General features: G+C 39.6%; 1 protein-coding gene across 3 annotated transcripts in view; it reads left to right on the forward strand.

The window, feature by feature from the left end:
* Positions 1–19,697, forward strand: part of SATB2 (SATB homeobox 2) — a 137,849-nt gene that overhangs the window by 29,563 nt on the left and 88,589 nt on the right. The gene's annotated exons all lie outside the window — the stretch shown is intronic.

The raw sequence follows: 19,697 nt of genomic DNA on the forward strand, positions 1-19,697 counted from the left end.
TATCTAGATCTTGCTGAAGTGTGAAATCTGTTGATAATGATCAGTCAGGATATTCATGACACACTTGTTCTGCACCACGAGGCAGGTTACTGCTTCCAGGAAGTCAGCTCAGAAGATAGAACCTTTAGGTGTACAGCCAGCTGGTATCTAGTATTTCTCTTTGTATCAGGGTATTACTATATGACACGTGAAAATACCATGCAAGCTGCTGCTATTGTAAAGGTAACAAAGAGAGGCTTGATTTCTGATTCTAATATTTATACTTTTTTAAAGGTGACAGTGGATTGGAGGGTGAATATACTGCATTTCTAATGACACTGCTACTCGTACAGACTACTAGGGCAAACTGCTAGTACATTAATTTTTTCTGTTTTTATGAAGGAATGTAAAACAATAGGTTATTTACAGAAAGTTTTCTATAAGAATGTAAACTTAGAGCTTTAGAAAATCTTAAAACTTAGGGCGACATCAGGGCGGTTTTGAACAGCATATTGTAGTCTTTCATTTTTTAAATTATGCATTGTAGATAATGGTTTCATATATATGCATGCTGTCTTTATGGCAATTTGTTGTAGGACTAAATGTGCAAGCTGATTTCTGTTTTCACTTACCTAGTATATTGCTGCAAAACCCTTTGTAAAGCACTGTAGTCCCTTCCACTCAGAGATTATTCTTTGTTAGCAGCAAAATCTTAAAATAAACAAAGCTTTCCTCTCTCTACCCAAAATATAAGCTTAAAAAAACCGAAACCTAACATTGTAATGTTGAGCGAGATGGGCAGGAGGTGGTGGGTTGGGAAAAATCTTTCCAGAATGAACTTCAAATTTCAAGAGGCTTTATAATACCAAACAAGTTATTTCAGTGCTTATTCTTTTGGATGAGAAGCCTGTAAGTTTGTTTTCTCTCCATATCACCAATAAAACCCGTGCACATTTAGAGTAGTTTAAAAGCAATTTGCCTGGGGATTTGCATTTTCTCTGTTGATTTGAGTTGCTTTATAGTTAGGTATTTGGACATGGGAACAGAAGGAGCAATGCTGGTATTGAATCCAGGAGTTCCAGGCAGTGGTTGATCGCATGGGCTCCTTGTGCAAACTTGTGTCCAAGCAGGGTGATAATGATTCATTTCCTCTGTCAGACTCTGGTCTGTGAGAGAGGCTCAGGTTCTTCATATAGGCAGAGTTTATGTGCATGTGTTTATTTACACAATATGGTAGTAAAAGCCCTGCAAGAAGGTAGTTGTTTTTGTTTTAATATGAAATGCTTTGTGTCATCTTAGGAACTCTTTTTTCCTGAATGTAGAAGGTAATCATATCCCACTGTTTCCATCCTGGTGAGCCAGCTTTCTGTTTGACAGCACTATCCATCTCAGTTAACACAGTTGCTCAATGTGTTGCGAGCTAGCATGTGGAACATGCTGCATTAGGTGGCCAAGATTTGATTCTTGGCACTTCCGAAGGGGAACGGGCTTTGCAGAAAACCTGCTCCAGGGGGGCCATGTCATCCAGTGCAGTGACCCACACAGGCTGAGCATCTCACCTGGGGGAACCTTACTTTTGTGGCATCACTCTGTTGTGAGAATAGAGGGAAGGAGACAGATTGACTCATGAAGCAAATTAGTCACTGTGCAGGGAGGAAATGGCCACTGCGTTTTTGGGCTTTAACAATGAGCAGGTTCAGATGCTGGTCTGTCGCTTGGTGTGCTGCTTGAATAACTCCACTAGAAAATAGAAGCTGAATCTCTAATTATTGCAATTAGTCTAAAAGAAAAAACTAAGGTATTTTCATCTTAAAGGCAGCTATTACATTCCTCTAACATCACATGGTATAATATTTAGAATGACAGAAAATACCTTAAACATCCATCAGCTAACAAATCTCTTGGTAGGGTTATTTACATTCAAACTTAAGGGTCAGTCCACCATTATCTTTTAGACATCTTCAACAAATATATGCTGATCTTGAGATATGAAGCTGAAGTATGCAGCGTGTTCTGCAGTATCTTGCCTCTGTGCTAGCTGTCTGTAAGCTGAGGGGTGAGGTACAGGTGGAGACAGCCAATTGATTTGAGATTGTTCTGTTTAATGCAAAAATTTATAGACTGTAGGACCCTAATTTGTTAACTAGAGTTGACAGAAGCATGCTACTAAATTGCTAGTATAAGGATTTATTTGGGCCCACAACTTTCTGATATTAAAAAGGTGGGAAAGATAAAGCTATTTAGTTTATTCATTATGGCTGTAGGACAAATCTGCTTCTGTTCTAGTGCTTGAAATTGATTTCTGTTAGCAAAACATATTAATAAACAGTCACTTAGCTCTTTTTATGGTCAGCTGAATTACAGGATCTGCATGGGAGGTTGAAGGTCCCGCAGGTGCATTTTTCAAAATGCTCTGAGCATCATGCTCTGCAAAACAGTGATATGAGTAGGTGTCTCCATGTCCTCCAGGGACAAAGTAAGTGAGTTTGTCAAAGTTTTGGTATTTTGGTAAAAGCTGTCTAAGCTGTAACTTAGCCTGTAACAGTTATCACCTTTTGAGTTGTTTCAATTTGGCTGGATGACGAGGGTAATTCACTTCATCCTGCATGAAGCATCTTGTCTTTGCCTGTTCTTTTTAGAATAGGGACTTCTGTGGCAGATAGAAGAGCTGTGGCAGAAGAGAGAATTGCTGTAGGATTTCACTCTGCCTTTGCTGCAGCTCCCCTCCCCATGGCAGCCCTTCAGAGCTGCCGAGGCTCAAGTTGGCGTGTGCCTTGTGTGCGGGACCCTGCCTTGAGCTTCCCAGCTGTACAGCAGCACAGCAAAGCCTGGCTGGCAGAAAGGAGACATGGCACAGAGTGGTAGGTGGTATGTGTCTCCCTGAGGGGGCTGTGTGTCTGGAGAGGCCCTGCTGTAGGGCTGCCAGCCTGGGCTGCAGCTTGGAGCTGCGGAACTCCCCAAGGAGTGATGCTGCGTCTGAACATTTGAGCTGTAACACACACACACACAGTGGTCACCTGGCCTGAGCCTCGTGTACTGGCTTGTGGTCACTTGGCTTATTATGGATCATTTTTGTTCCTGGTTGCTTGGTAAATTGGTAAGTCTTAGTACAAACAGTGTTGGGACAAAAATATATCAGGGGGTATATATGAAGGAGGCCCCATTCCTCCCTGGAAGAAGCTCTTTATTCCCACACAGTTTGGGCAGAACACATTTATTCCACAAACAGCTGTTTGTGATTTCTTGTTGATGGTGGTGGGAGCAGAGACTTTTTCCAGCGAGTGCTGCCCTCGTGAAACTTCCCTTTTCTGACAGGAGCTGTGAAATGTCTTCTGGAACAGCATGGGAATTTGTTAACAGCTTGGCACTGGTGTGAAAGTTGGTGGTGTAAATGGCAACAGAGGTTTAATAAACATTTATGTATTTTTCTTTCATCACTCGAGTCTACACCTGACAGTAGGGAACCTGCTACATGTGCCTTTTAGAGAGGAAAAGAGTCATGTTTTAAAGGGACACCTGTTCTATATGCAGCTTAATAAAGTTTATGTGCCCTGATGAAAATTTTTTTCTTTTGGGTGAGGTATTCTACCAGGGCTATGTAAGAGAAGGCAACTGGTAGGAGGTACATAGAATACACAGTGCTGAGTGCTGGGACCAAAGTAGTATGAAAGTAGCTGAAATTTGATGTACCCTTTGTGCTCTCCTGTGGCTTTGGGACCTGCTGTGAAAGCTGATTCCCTCCTCTGTGGGGTGGAAGAACAACAGTGTTAGTTTGATGCATTTAGTATCTACTTTCTTAGAATCCACGTGAAAAAGAAAACAGTGTGATTTCCTGTGGATATGTGTTTTTTCTTTTGACAGGTTCCTTGTTAGCTCTTGTGAGTTTGTACATGGAACTGATGTGCTTTGTCTGCAGAAGTTAGCAGAGATGAATGGGTAATTGAAATGGAGTTTGCCTTCTCTTGTCAGGTACTTGAGCTCGGTGTGTTGGCCAGGGCAGTGTGGAGTGCCTGCCCTGACTGCTCTCTGGGGCAGCTTTAGTCAGGCACTGGCAGGATGGTTTGCTTGGGTTAGCTTGTGTGTGGCCATGGCAAGGAAAGGGGTGTACAGAAGAGTGAAATTGTCCTCAGATGTCAAGCTGAACAGGAGGAGGAGTGAGAAAACAGCGGAGGGAACTTAACACAGAGCAAGAGATCCTTCCCATCCTTGTCACTGTAGACAGCTATTGTCAAGCTCTGGTTCTTAAGCAATTCATTACCTTGAGCAGACCAATGCAAAAGAGGCAGTGCCTTGCATTTATGCCTCAGAGACCTCTCTTCTTGTGCCCAGTTTCTTCTAATGCTGTCTATAGACTGGAGAGGGGGGAAGACTTGTGCTTGCATAGAGCTGTGTGTGGGTGATTAGAGTGGAAGGCTGAAAGAAGAGGTTGGCAGTGGTCAGTGGGGAAGGTGTAGTACAAGAGCAAGAAAGGAAGAAAATTTTAAGTATCATACCTTGCCATGTGGAGTTGCAATAGCTAGATTCAGAGGTGAGTGATGCTCTCTGAGGATTGTGGCTTAGTGAACAGAGATCAGATATCTCAGCCCTGGTCAGCCTTACATCACTGGAGTGGAAAAGAGGAGAATTCTGTTGGGCTGTGCCCGGCCAGAGTAGCTGACATCCAGAGGTACCTCAGGACCTATTCCAGTCCTGCTTCAGCTGCCTGATTGTGAAGCTCTGATATTGCTTGCAGTCACAGGTCTGCTTGGCTTTGGTGCTTCTACAGAGAAATGTGTTCTGGAGCACTGATGGAGCTGTCTTTGCAGTCAGCTGCAGTAGGAGAGAAAGGGTGCTCTCCTGACTGTGTAGGAAGGAAACTAAAGCACAGACATGTTAAGAACTCTCCTCTGGATTGATAGTGCACATGGCTGGGGCAGGAAATAACCCAGACTGCAAGTGTGTTCGTTTCCTTCAAGAGTTTAAATGCGTGTGCTCAGCCCTGCTCTTTGCTGTCAATTGGAGGCCCCTTGCACTTGTGGCCTGCTTTTTAGTATTACTTCAAAGCACAGACCAGCTGTGTGTCACACGGTGTTCTTCAGCGAATCATTCCAAGCCCCAGGCTGCTGTGTGTAAGAATGTGGCAGCCCGAGTGCTGTGCTCCTTCACTCAGGCTAGCCTTTGTGAGGGCAGCATGACCATCTTGCCCCTTATGGGATTATAACCATGTGTACAAATATTTGAAGGGTGTAAATACCAATGAGAGAATGGATTTGCCTAAGCTGGTACAAGAGGGTAGGGCTCTGAGGCAATTGGAAGGACCTGAGCAGATGATTAGTAGGGAAAGATCCTCTGAAATACCCCCATCTGCACTGTCTCCAGAAGTGCAATAGCTTCCAGCTGAATGTCAGGTAAAGGGGAACATACCAGCTGGAGGCTGTATTGAACACACATGCACAAGCTGGTTTTATATTTCTGTATCAAGAAAGGTGCAGTAAAAGTGTGGCAAAACCCTGCTGAACTGTGCTTGATGTGTACAGCCAAGTTTGCTGTAGCTGGGAAGATCAGATATGCTATTTTCTACACAAGTGCAAGGTAGCAGTATGGGGAAAAAATGAGAGGAAACCTGAGTTCAGATTTCTTATGTGAGTAATGTGCAATAAATTACGAGGCTACTATAATCTGGGATTTTCTGACCCCTCAGCCCACTGTCAGTCATGTCTGTGTCATGGCTCCCTATTCAAGTGATCAAAGATTTTCTAGTGAGAAGAGTTTAATAAATAGGAGAGACATTGGGGATATAATATCTTAAATAACAAGATGATACAGTGATCAACCAGCTAAATATTGGGTCACTTCCTGACTGTCACTCCTTGCTGCCACTTTTTACCTTTACTTTATAATAGAGACAGCATGTTGGTCTCACCTAACACAGTTGTCAATCTATAGAAAGCTGCTGTATTTCTCTGAGCTCAAACTCTTTAGACATGGACTATTCTCACCCTGCTAAACCAGTATGATTTAAAACAAAACACCCCAAAACAAATGAAAGAAACTCACCCAATGCTCTTCATACTTCTTTTCATCAGTTCACTTTTACACCATCTCTAACAGCTCCCTACCTTTAGTAATCCCCTTTGTCCCTCTTGCCTCTACTGGGGATATTTATAATGGGTAAACTCTTCTTTCTTTTCTCCAGTTTTGCAGGTGGCATTATAAAAGGCCAAAATCAAATAATTTAACAGTAATATTTGTGAGGGGTACAGCTCATACTAACATCTTGCAGTAGACTGCTGTGCAAAATGACAATTTGTCTGAGATTGCTAAGTAGACTGGATTTCTTGCAGTGATTGATACTCAGCCATCCAGATCAAAGTTTTCCTTGTATAAAGCTGCTCCTTCTTGAACTGTTCATTGCTTGAGTTGTATTCTTTGTCTTTTCCCTGATGTTTGTCAAAAGAGGGCTTCTCAAATATTTATTTCTCTTCCTATATACATCATTTACCAGCAAATCGCTGTTTTGCCTACCCTACAAAACTTCATGACAACTGTAAGTGAAATTCAATTAGCTGGAACTATGAGACAAAGTCACATTTTAATGAGAATATTGAAAACCTCTTCATTCTTTGTGGGTTTTGATAGACATTTCTGTGCATAATGGACACAGGGATTGAAAGACACTGTTGTTAACGATTCAGCATCTCATGCCATTTCAATTAAAGCCCTAGAATTCTCTTTGAGAGTTCCTCAGAACTCTTAAGAAATCTTACGCAAAAAATAAAAGAAGGAACAAAGATTGAGACTCCTTGTATTTGTAGGCTTTGCTAAAATTAGTGTTGCATTTTTTATGGAAAATGTGACATATAAAGAAATGTTAGAATGTCATATTTATAGATACATAAATTGAATATATTTTAAGTTTTACTTTGGTTTATATATATGAACACATATATGATATAATTTAGTATACACACATTTTATACAGATACATGCATGCAAATACATATTTATATAAAAGTATAAGATATATGTGGAAGCAAAAGCTCAGAAATAATGAATTAATCTCAGATTACTTGTCATCCTTATTCTCCATTTGTGCTGTTATTTTAAATAACCTCATTATCCGAACAGCATAATCTCCAGTGAGCACTTGAGTTTTTGATAATCTCTCTTTGAAGGTTCTTAACGTCTGACTACTGGTCAGGAAATGTCTGTCTTTCCTTTTCTTCCCTGCCAACCCCCTCCAAACTGGTGTACAAAAGTTAGCGTGTGGTATTGGCATTCTGATCCCAATATATTATTTACAAGATTCTTGAGATGGAACAAAACCTTCTACAAATAATGATTTATTTTTCTAGATGGCAAACATCTGGGTAGTATAAGTAAATGGGTAATTTATTAGTGTTTGAACAGCTTAAAGGAGGGTATGTAAAGGTAGTCCTGAACAGCTCAGCACTTCTGACGCTGCTTTCTGTCTCATTTGTGGTCTGTGACTGAGCACAGCAGGCTTGTAAGCAGGGGAGAGGGTGGGGGAAAAGAGGGAGCAGAGTGGACACAATGGGCTTTGGTTGTTGCAGTCAGACACCCTTTCATCCCGCTCTGAGATCCCACATATACCTGCAAAGGGACTTTGCTGTTGGGAGCTTTGGGGCACATCATGTTTTGGTGACAGCTGCGTGGGTTCCAGTGAACCTGTTGCAGTGCTGTGTGTGTCATTTGTTTGTTCCATGGTGACAGTGGATCAAACTCTACTGTGCTCTGGGAAGAAATCATTAAACCTTTTGTTCTTGCCTCGTCTCTGTTTCTGAGCAATATTGCTCAGGCTGTAACAGCGAATCAGTGCTTTAGTTTGGTGAGGGCCACGTTCTTTAATACTTTCCATTCACTGTATGTTGCAGGCTGTGTGCAAAAAGGTAACACTGCAGGACAGAGGTTCATTGAATCTTTGTACTCTTCAGGGAAAGGTTTGCCTGTACTCTGCCAGTGTTACAAACCAGTGAAGAAATGCTGGGGAAATGGAGCCACAGGCTTTTTTGTGTCACAGCAACCATTACAGTAGTTTGGGGTGAAATGAAAATCAAGTTCACTCTGAAAGGCCTGTGTGTACTTGATTAAAAACTTATACTAGTATAGAATAAATTTAGATTTTTTCCTATTTCCCTTCTCAACCACTCAGCTAAAAACCCATCCTCTTCTAGTCTGAGAAACACTGGTGGTTTTGAATAAAACTGAGAAATAGTCTTTATTAGTTTTAATTAAAAATAAAATTTTGTTGTCTCTTTTTTTTTTATTTCTTCATGCATCTGATAATGAAGCAATGCTCTGTTTAAAAGTGGAAATAAATTAGGTTAGGCTAGGTCTTCCCGTGTCCAGAGAAGGAAAATGAGGTGCAGTTAACAGCCTGTTAGCTAACAAGCTAAATATTTAAACATTCAGTAGGATGAGAAAAGCTTGGTGCTGGTTAACATGTTAGAGTAGCTCTTTTTTTTTCCTTCCTTCCTTGTTTTTTCTCTTTTCTTTTTTAGATTTTTAAAAATACTCTTATCTACTGAATTTTTTTTCCATCCCCTCCTCTAGCTAAAGGAAGCAGCATTTTAACCCACTGGCATGAAGAGTTTGCTTTTTTGTTCCAGCTGCAGATTGCCCTGCCCTTCTGCCTTCCCCACAGGCACACAAAACCGAGCCCACCCCCAGCTACTTCCTTCTTTAACCTAACAGAGGTAGGGCACATCCCTTAGATTGGCTTCTGCTTATTTAGAAGAAAACCCCACCTTTCAAAATCCCTGGTTTGCCCTGGGTGTAGGTTCCCTGTGCAGCACTTAGAATGGCTGTGCTGCTGGAGAGAAAACAGAGCACTTTCTGCCAGCTGCTCTGTCTGAAGTCCATTTATCATCAGTGTCCCGTTCTGAATCTTGCTGCTCGTGTTTGGGGGAATTGCTTTGGGCATGTGGAGAGCAAAGGTGCTTGGCTCCAGGGAACCTTATGGTGTAAAGCAATACTTACCAGTCCCCTTTAACCATGAAGACAAATTAAGTATGAAAACCATTTTGTTTTTAAACTGAAAACCTAACAAAGTAGGTGTAGAAAATCTGAGGGGCATAAACAGAAAGTGTTTCCTGGTTTAAAAGGGCAAAAGAGAGGCCATCACACTGACCCCCTGTTCGGTGTCCTCTGTTTCTTCAGGAGAGATCCTCCTGACAGTGACAGCAAAGGATCAATTCAGATGATTTCTCACTGCTGTTCATGAGCATTGTGGAAAGGACCTGGCCTTAATCCTCCTGGTCCTTACTGGAATATAAATGAAGCTGTCAGTCAGCAGCTGTGTTTGATGTTTGGGTCCTTTCATACGGGTTGGATTTTACAAGGGCAATCTGCCCTCCTGCATTCTTTGTCATCGGGGGTCTGCAGCAGATTAAATGGCTACATTTAATGGAATGGGAAAGGATGAGCTAAAGACAATGCTATTAGTAACCTCCTTTTACCTACTATCCTGCTCACTGGAAACCCACTCTGAGAGTACTGATGAAGGTTCAAATTCAAGCTGTGTCTGAGGGAAGTGGGTGTGTGTACTCTTCTCCCATCCACTGAGCTACCTGGTTGTTCAGGATACATACACGTATCTTCCCTTACTGGTGGAGGGCTTGTGGAGGATTGCTCATACTCTTATCTTTTGGCCAGTAAACACCTTTGATTTATCCAGACAATTTAAAGTAATATATGTTTATACAGGTGTGATTAAAAAAAAGGCATTGCATGAGGTTAGATGAGATGAGGTTGGGGCATTTTTCACTGTGTATTTATGGGCAATTTTACTTTTAACCTTATTCCAAATGAAAAATAATTCTTCTAGAATGAAGTAAATGTCAATAAAGCTAGAATAACCCTGGGATCTGGGGTATGTATTTTATTCTGTTTTTACTTCCCATACTGTTTTCTATGTATAGCACCTTTGTCTTTACCTGGCTGTTTCAAAGTTACCAACAAAGAGTTAAATTCAAACAAGCTAGAGGGAGGATGCATGTGCCAGTCAGGATTCGCAGCTAAATTGCTTTCATACTTTGTTTTTATAATATATTTACTGCTTAGCCACATTTTGGCCTTTTTCCTTTTTCTAACAAAAATCATTATGTGGTGTAGCTAGTAGATAATTCCTACTTTTACAGAGACAACACCATGCTAAAAATGTCCCTTGGCATAGGGATTGTTAACTGATGGCAAATTGTCTGCCTTTCTGAGTATGTTTTTCTTCAGTACCAGCTATAGAATCTATGAAATAATCTGTGGGGGAAAATGTGTTTATCTTGTGTTGAAACTGAGGCTGGACCAAATGCTTGAGGAAAAAATTCTATCAAATAATGTGCTATAGATAATACTGTATTTTTTCAAGATCCTAGGAGGAGATGCTTAGGCAGTATTATGTGGCAGTCAGCATAAGAAGGTTGGTATTTCATGAAATGCTACCATAGAACATGCTTCAAACGTGTATCATGTATATAGATAAGATCAATTACATATTTTTAAGTGTTGGTGGTGCGTCTAAAAGCTGCATGCATTACAAACATAAGTTTTCTTTTCTGTGGCATAATCGTGGAGAATAAGTCTTACTTTTCTCAGTCTGAAAGCTGTATTTGTTTGAATAATAAAATGAAGAGTGGTAGTTTGTTCGTAATATTAATAGAGATTTATTAATATTTTATTGTGGTCCTTTCAAATAAAGGACTACACGTTACTAGGGTTCTTTTAGGGGGTGAGGTTGTTTACTTTTTTGATATATGTATTAAAAGAGCTGAGCAACACCATATATTTGCATTTTCTGATCACTAAAAATCCTCCCTACCATAAATGCATGTTGAAATTGAGAACCTAATTAAAAGATTAACAGCATGTACAGTAACTTACCCAAAAGGCATGTGTTAATTTGTTAAAACACCAAAGATCTTTATGCTTTCTTTTTTGATGCTATCAAAATATTTTCCGTGGAACTGGTTGAACCTGGTCTCTTCATTATAAATTCTTCTGCAGAGTAAGACAACTTAATTTCATATCTAATTGCATAAGGGATTATAAATTATCTTTTCTAAAAGACCTATGACACTAAAACACAGAATGAACAAATAAAATGGATTTGTTCTAGTACAAATGAAGATATATAGCAGTATTTTTATTACAGACAACATTTGTTTGGGCTGAGTGTATGAATATTTTACAATAACATGCAAAGTGCTATTTGTTGAGCAGTCATTCTAGCAATGCATCTTATGGTGTTTTTCAGCTAATTGCCATGAAGAAACCCAAATCAACAAAACCCAGGCCCATCCATAAAATAAAACCCTATGCAGAACGAGATAAATCTGTTCCAAGGGAAATACATTTTATGTGCATTTATAGAAGTGGGATCTGCTTCTTGGATCAAACGTAAAACTTTTGTTCACAGAGGAAAGACCTGTTGATTCCAAAAGTGTGCTTTAGCTCAACAAAAAGGTGACTTGCTGCATGTAAAATGATTTCCAGCTAGGTAAGAGGTGCTGCAGTGTAGACGAGCACACAGGTGGAGGATTTAATGTCTGGTTCCTCTTGGGCATGATGTACAGAACAGTTTACTGGATGTGGGGCATTTCCCTGATGCAAAGGGAAATGTGAGTCCTGTCCTGGCTCCATTGGTGTCACACAACCTGAGGGGGATGTCATTCTGCTGCACAGTTAGGATATCCCTCCTTCCCAGTGACTTGCAGTGGAATCCTGAACAACTCTGCCTTCCTGCCTTGAAAACACAGGAGGCTGTCCTTTGGAACCAGCGGGTGTCAAACAGTACCAAGTGACATAGTAATCTGAGAAGTGAATATTAACCTTATGGCAGAATTTGGTAGGAATTGGCATTTATTAAAGATTTGTCTTTTGTAGCCTCTTACAGATTTGTATTCTTGCATTGAAAGTTTAAAATACGTTATAGTACATTTACTATTTTTTACTGCACTGTGTCAGTGTTGGTGCCAAGGCTGTTTGAATGTTGCTGAATGTCTGTTTAACCAGCTTAGATTAAACACTAATACATATTTAGTGCAAGGAACAAATTAATGTTATACTGACCTTTGGAGGGTTGAATTAATACATTTATCAGAAGGATTAGTTTGAAATTGCATAACAGAGATGTTCTTTTATTTATTTATCCCAAAGTACTTTTATTATGAAGTTTACTAATATAAAGCTGCTTCTCTTAAGCTGATTGTTATCCCTATATACTAAAAGATCAATGCCAAATTGTGTAGATCCCAATGTATAGATGGATTTCTGAATTTTTCTATAAGGGGGCAAAAAGGGTAGCATGTCACTTCATAAAGGCGAGTAGGAAAGAAATGTAATAATTTTAGCTAGAGAGCTTCTGTGGTCTCATTTGAGTGATGTGAGACAAAAAAATTCAGCGTTTATGGTGAAATGTGGATTGCCCTTTTAAAAAAAATATGCCTTATAATCCAAAGTGATTTTAATAACAAGGTTAAGGAACACTTTTGTAATTATACAAATATGAGATTTTTTTTTTCCCCTCAGCTTTCTGTAGCTCTGTATTAAAACTTTATTTTGTAAGAACTTCATATGCTTCACAGTTTTGAGTTTGTATCAGTACAGGAAAGTAGGGAGAGAGAAAGCAAATAAAAGGGAAACAGAGAAGTTTTTCTAAACTGTGTATAATAGCAGTGTCATGACTTTGTGAGGGACAGCAGTGTGATTTTTTTGGTAGTGTAGTAAGCACCAGCACCAGGTCACTGGGGTCCAACAAATCCCTGTCCCAGTCTTCTCCTTGCTGACCAAAGCTGGGATGCAGTTGAAGGTACAGCTGTAGCACTGGCATGGCACTGTGATGCCCCAGGGTTGCAACATTAATTTTGTAGAAGGAGGGGCTGTTACAGAACAAAATTGCCATAATACATCTTCAAGGCTTCTCCTGAATCTTTATCTTTTTTTATCAGGGTCTCTTGTGTACAAATTCATATTTTGCATGTAAATGTGAAGATGAAGAAATCTTAGCTGCAGATGGGAAAAAAATAAAAGCCTCCAGTGTCTTCATATTTTAAAAAGATCCAGAATTAGAAGGAGATAAATTTATGTAACCTTTGCACCATAATAATATGGCAAGACCTGACACAAAGCCATAAGGCTTTTTTCACAGATTCAGTTGTCTGGAAATTGTGCAATGCTGTTTAAATAGAATGTCTTTTAATAGCTCACAAGAAATTAAAAAAATACATTTTAAAAGTCATGTTTTCACCAAGGATTGCATGATGGCAGTGTTAACTCCAGTGCAATTAATAGACAGCATGTACTTTGTTTTCCTTTGAGTGCTTAGCATTTTCTCTAGATTTTATCTGGTCACGTATCCAGGAACTGGGTATGGGTGCAAGCTGCTGTTAATTGAATTGTAGTTAGGACTATTAAAACCCCTGTATGTGCAGTATGGCAAGATGTTTATCTAAATGTGCATTTGCAGCAATGTTGCCGTGGCATGCATATCCTGTAGTAGATAGGCAGCCCCTTGTCCACATATTTTTAGATACAAAACCTAATTGGTTTATGACAAAATAAGTTCTTATATTGGCATAGCATTTATCTTTTACAAAATCTGCAGTTAATTTCCCAGAGCAGTTGGGAGGTGCCGTTTGTCACTTAACCGGGAGAAAGATGGAATATGTTCTAATTTTATTGTGGAGCATAGGCCCATTGAGTCAGGCTTTGTATCGTAAGAATTTCTCTATATAAAGGGAGGCTGGTCCTGGTTTCCCCTATCTCATACACCTACTGAATGTCTTTTTACATCCAGATAGTTGTGTGATGTAGTATTTTGGGGGGAAATTTGCTGTTTTATCCGAGGAGTGATCAGTTCACGTCTGGAAGCAAAAAAAAATCCCTTACTTCTGTGCTTGATGGATTAAGTCTTTTGTATAACATGTTTTATAGCCAAAGGGCTATGTTTGTACAGAAGGAGGTGCCAGAATGCTAATAGAAGTATACTAGCTCATCTGATGGGTGGGACAGATTTCTGTGTGCTATTTGGAAAAAAAATTAACCCTGTGTGGGAGTGTAATATTTGGCGTTGTTAATTCTTGACATTTTGTTTCCCATACTTCTGGGCCTCTTGATGAGGGGAGCTTCATCTTCTCTGTAAAAATTTAATTTGTAAAGATAAAAAAAAATTCTTAGAGGATTCCATCAGAAGCTTGTTAGCATGATCCTGTCTTTGGCATGAGAATATGGAATAGAAAAGAATCCAAGCATTTTAATTTGCTGGGAACAAAAAGAAGCTGGTTGGTAACTTTGGGATGCAGTCTTGCTCTCTGAAGCACATTACTTTGCGGGCATGCAGGCATGTGGCAGTGTGATCCTACATGGGGCTTGGTTGGTTTAAAACATGCCTGGGGCCTCCTGTGGCCCTTTTGTTATTTCTCAGCCTTTGGCACTGAGTGCTGGTGGGGGATGTGTGGAGATGGGGAAATGAGAGAAATGGATATTAGAATTCAGTAGCAGATTTAAATTAAGCAGAAACCTCAGTATGTTATAAACTTGTAAGGCTATATATACACTATGGCATGTGGCTGGACCATAGTTATGCTCAGCAAACCACTGAATATTGTAGGACAGTTCATACATTTTCTACTTCTTCCCAGAAAAAAAGAGAATTTCAGTACTAAGTAATACCTTGTTATCGTATTCCTAGCTGTTGGCAGAAAGCAATTTGAACTTTCAAAAATAGCAGATTAGATATTTCCCTAAAACTATACATACCATTTAGCATCTTACAGATGTTCTGGCAGAACAACACAGGGACTGACAGAAATTGGGGCTGGAAGTGACTTAAGGGAGCTAAGTTTTTAGTGAACGTTATGGAAAAGCAGTGCTTTCCAGTAGATGTCCTGGGAAGAGAGATGGGAAAGGACCAGGGATGCCAAAGCAAGAACCACTCATCACAAATGTGACATTTTCAGCAAGAGGAGCCCAGGCTGACAATGTAATTTGGAACTTTGCATCCTTAGTAGGAAGAGTTAAGAACTGGAGTGAAAAAGCTGGTAGTAGTAGAGATGATGTCCTGACCTCTTAAAAATATAATGTCCTGATGTCTTAAAACATAAGCATGGTGCATATCTCAGAGAAAAATATTCCTTGCAATGGTAGAAACTGAAATCAGGGTTCTGTTACTATCATTATAAAGCCAAAAATGAAACTAGAAAGTTTTGACTTGGTGTGAATGCTAAGTGAAATAGAAAAATTAAATGGCATCCAGTGCTGTAGGGTCCAAAATCAGCTCACACGTTGCTGTTAGTGTTCATAGTTGTTGATGCTGCAGATTTGATAAAGGATTCTTTACCAGAAAATTAAGCCATGTTTTCAGTTACAGAACTGTAAATAAAATCAAATGCTTCTGAAGTCAGTGGAATTTTTGATTTCCACTGATGCAATTGAGAGCAGAGGTTGAAACACGATTTTTATTTCCAGTTGTATTTCAAACTTGTTTCTTATGAAGAAGTAAATAATGTGTTGTGAGGTGGGTTGGGGTCACAGGCAACCCAGATTGACATAATTTCATGTATATTAATTAGTATGTGGCTGCTGATCCTATACTCAATTGTTTGCAAAGAGCTTCTTTGAGGTGTTCCATCAATGTAACTTTTCATCTGCATCCTAATATGGACCAAACTCAACAGAGCTATTCTTGAGTGAGTTATTTAGCTACAGGAGATACAGGCCAAAGCCATTTTACTATAGAATGTTTTTCCTTATATGAAAGCCATCCTTTTGCAGGATACTTTCTTTAATTATGTTCAGAGTAATTTGATATCATCAAAGTTTGGGTTTGGGTTCTTGCTTGCTTATGTGACTATCTGAGACACAGTGACTAAGACTGGGATAACAAAATAGGGATTGCCTGTAGGAATCCTCTTACCACTTCGGAGTCATGGAGAAAGACAACCTATGTCTTCAGAGGTTAGAAGTGTGGGAACTCCAAGTCTGGAAGTAAGGAGCTATATGTGTGTGTTAATATATGTAAGATTTGACTTGGTTTCAAGTACTTTGCTTAAGACTGGATGAAGGAAAAAGCTGCAGAGGGTAGGGAGACACTTGAAGCCTGGGATTAAAGAGCCTTAAAGTAGAGTGAGGTGTTGCTTTAGCTGTGTGTGTGCATCTGTGTTTGATTGAAGGTGGGGATAGCAAATATCCACTGTTTTGGCAAAGACTGAGAAGCTGGTCTTTAACTTGACTAATATGTATGTGCATGTAGGAAGGTTTTATAAGAAGGGGAAAATAGCTGTTAATTTGGACTATTTTTGGTTGAGACATGAAGACTTGGTTGTAATAAGGAGAAATGCAGTAACTTTTTGTTTTCAGAGATCTTTTAAAAAATATTAAATTAAAATTCATATATTTTTGTGAGGTTTTCATGTAGGGTGGAAAGCAGGGTACCCTGTTTGACTGCATCTATAAATCAAGATGGTGCCTTCTTTTCTGTGAAGGTTAAGGTAAAAGAGTTTTAGTTTTAAAGCCCAAGGTGGTTAGTACTTGTCTGTAGACTTCTAAGTAATATACAAATGCAAAAGATTTTTATTTTATGAACTCTTTTAAAAAGAAATTATTAATAAGGTGCTTATGGAGAAACATTCATCAGAAGCTTTAGAAATTGTGGGAGATTTATGATGTCATATGATGTCATTACAGCAATATGCTGCATTGTAAAACTTCAGAACAACCACTGCTATACCACCAGGGTGAATAACGGAGCATTCATTCACTCCTACCAAATCCCAACATCAAATATTCCACAGGCTCTCTTAAAACAGAATTTGTGCCTGTAGGGACGTGTACTGAGAAGTAATGTTTCAGAGGGTATAATCAGAGTACCTCAAAAAGAATGGTAGGTGTTTTAATTCCCAGAAGTTGTTGTTTTAAAAGGGTAGAAAAGAGATTCTTAGAGGTAAATGCTCTTCATATGGAAGTGGCTGAAAAAAATCTGGCTATCTGTGAGGAACTGGTGAGAAGGAGCACTGGAGGCCAAATGCTGCTCAGTTACACCATCCTATGCTTGGAGAAGTGCCAAAGATGAGTGCTTTCCCTGCTGTGACTGGACTGGGGCGAGTGCAGCTCTGAGGAGTCTGAGCAACCAGTGTCTACTCTAAACCACACATACACCAGTTTAGCAATCTTGGACTGTTAAACAATGATTCATTTTATAATATAACCACAAAATGTAGCTGTGTTGGTAATGATTACTTCAAACAGCTCAAGAAGCTGAATGAGCAAGGAGGAGTTGGGATTACCCTTAGCCCTACTAAGTGTCCTTGTTGGGCCGGAGGTCAAGGCTTCCCGGTATAGCTTTTGCCCTGGGCTGCACAGGCAGGCAAAGCAGAGCTCTGCTTGCACTGGACAGACAAAGGTCTCATTCTTTAGTGGTAAATGTGCTCTAATAGCCACCACTATATACTAATACTTAAAATGAAAGGAAATGTTAAGTCTGCTGCATGTTACATTTTCAGGATGTTAACAGCTGTATGGCAAATACATCTAGAGTAGAGGAGGGAGAGGAAGATACAAGCAACTTTCATAGCCATCCTTTCATATCTGTAATTACATCCAGACTTAGCAGCAGTGTCATTTCATTTTGCAAAGGAGTGTGGCAGCCCTTGAAGTGAGATTTGCTGGTGTTCAATCCCACACGGTAGAAAAGGTCCATTGTGCTCTGACCTGCTTTAAAACAAACCATACTAAACCATGCATGCATACTCAAAGAGTCCCTCCTTTTTATAGACAACTGCCATTTGTTGCAAGGGTTGCTATGGCAAACCAGGGCAGAAAATCCTGTCTTGATGTTAAAGTGAAATACTCAGAAATTGTAAGAAGACAGATTTTGAGAATATAAATTAATTAAATGACAGTAATTGCATTATTGCACTATCTTGCCAGCGAAATAGCTATTCCTGTGAGAGTCTACTACTGTGTTAAGTCTTGGAGCAGAGTGTAATTTTTTGAATGTGCTCTAGGTTTTCAAAATCTGTCTTTGTGCTTTTGTATAATTCTAACTAATGATAAATAGCAGCTTAGCCTTGCAGAGGTGGTCATCATCCAGCGTGCTTGAGTTGTTAAATCTGAAGGAAGACTGAGTAAGCATTTGCAGTTTGGGCTTTAAACTGACAGAAATGGCTAACTATAACCTCACCAATCTGGCCTATACAGTTGCTGGATATTTGCCGGGTTGGGATCATTGTGTTTGGATTTGGACAGGAAACGTTGTGTTTATTCCAGATAGAAGTCCTAATGTGCCTTTTGCCCCTTGGCTACTGGAGGTGCAGTGTCAGGCAAGAAGGAGACTTCTATGGTACATTACTTCATTTGAGAGAAAAAGGAAAAACCCAAGGTTGTTTTTTACTGCTTGTCTTCAACCCCTCATATACTTACCAGGTCTGACCTTACTGCAGTTGTGCCCTTCTTCAAATCAGCAATGAAATGATGAAGAATAAGCATCAGAAACAGAGCTGATAAAATGGATGCTGCCTAGTGTCTTTTTAGTGCCATTAGAAAAGTTGCTTGGACTTTTTTTTTGCTTTAAATGCTGAAAAAAACCAATTTTGTCTCCTTACATCTGTAACAGTTATTCACTAAAGTATTTCCTTACATTTTTAAGTGGGACTGTGTTGTTGTCCTTTGATAACATTTGGGGACAAATGAAGATTAAAATGCTTGTTTCCCACATCTGACACAGGAGATGCAGATTTAAAAGGAGAAAGAAAACAAACCACTATATAGAAAAATAAATGAGCAGTGTTTTTTGTAAATGCATTACCTTGGACCATGAAGAACCTTACTCAGGTGCTCTGGTGAGTGAAGTCCTTTCTGCAGGAGTTCTCCAAGCATCTCTGATCTTCACTCTGTTGATCTCAGTTGATCAATCAGCCTCTGCTTGGCTGAATGTGGGCACAGGCTGGTGACTCCGTGTTGATTATGCCAATATTGCCAGTCTTATGAATTGACCATCTGCTGTTTGCTTTTGTATGCACTTAAGAATTGGGCAGGAAGAGCACTGGCAGTAGCCTGGGATTAGTACCTACGTCAAAGTTCAGGAGCTGTAGAATCTTCTCAGTTTTGCCACTGCCTGTTTGTCTTCAAAAAGTCATCTTTAGTTGTACTATTAGCACAGCTTGCTGCAGGTGGTTCTGCTGGTTAAAAGAGGTAAATATGTGCTTCTGTCAAACTTCCAGAGTTCATTTTAGAACACTGAAAGTGTCATTTTGTATGTTCCCCTTGGAATGCCTTGGTCCCCCTGGGTTCCTGAGTAGGCAGTAGACTGGCCAATGCATCCGAGGAATGGAATGTGACAAAGCTTCTATGCTGTGGATTGAATTTTATAAGTTTGGAAGAGGGACCAGCAGGTTCCCAAATGGGAATTTATAAAAAGAGAAATGTAAAAATGTTTCTAACTAGTTCATGTCAGCATCTTAATCTGGAACTGGCTGTGTCTAATGCAAGATGCTTTCCATGCCATCGTGTTTGCCAGCTACCTCTTAGACTAAGGCATCTGTAGTGATTCAAGAGTTCAACTTTGTGTTAGAAAAAGAAAGGCACTTGTGCAATATCATTAAAAGCTGAGCCAAATTTTTTTTTAATATTACTTACTTGAATCCACTGTCTTTCCTAGTATTTTGTGAGGCATTTTTCTTTCTTGTTGCATTTAATGTTACTCAATTGAGAGGTTTTTCACTGCATTA

Source organism: Lonchura striata, chromosome 8 (genome assembly GCF_046129695.1).
Source record: "Lonchura striata isolate bLonStr1 chromosome 8, bLonStr1.mat, whole genome shotgun sequence".
Taxonomy (NCBI): Eukaryota; Metazoa; Chordata; class Aves; order Passeriformes; family Estrildidae; genus Lonchura; species Lonchura striata.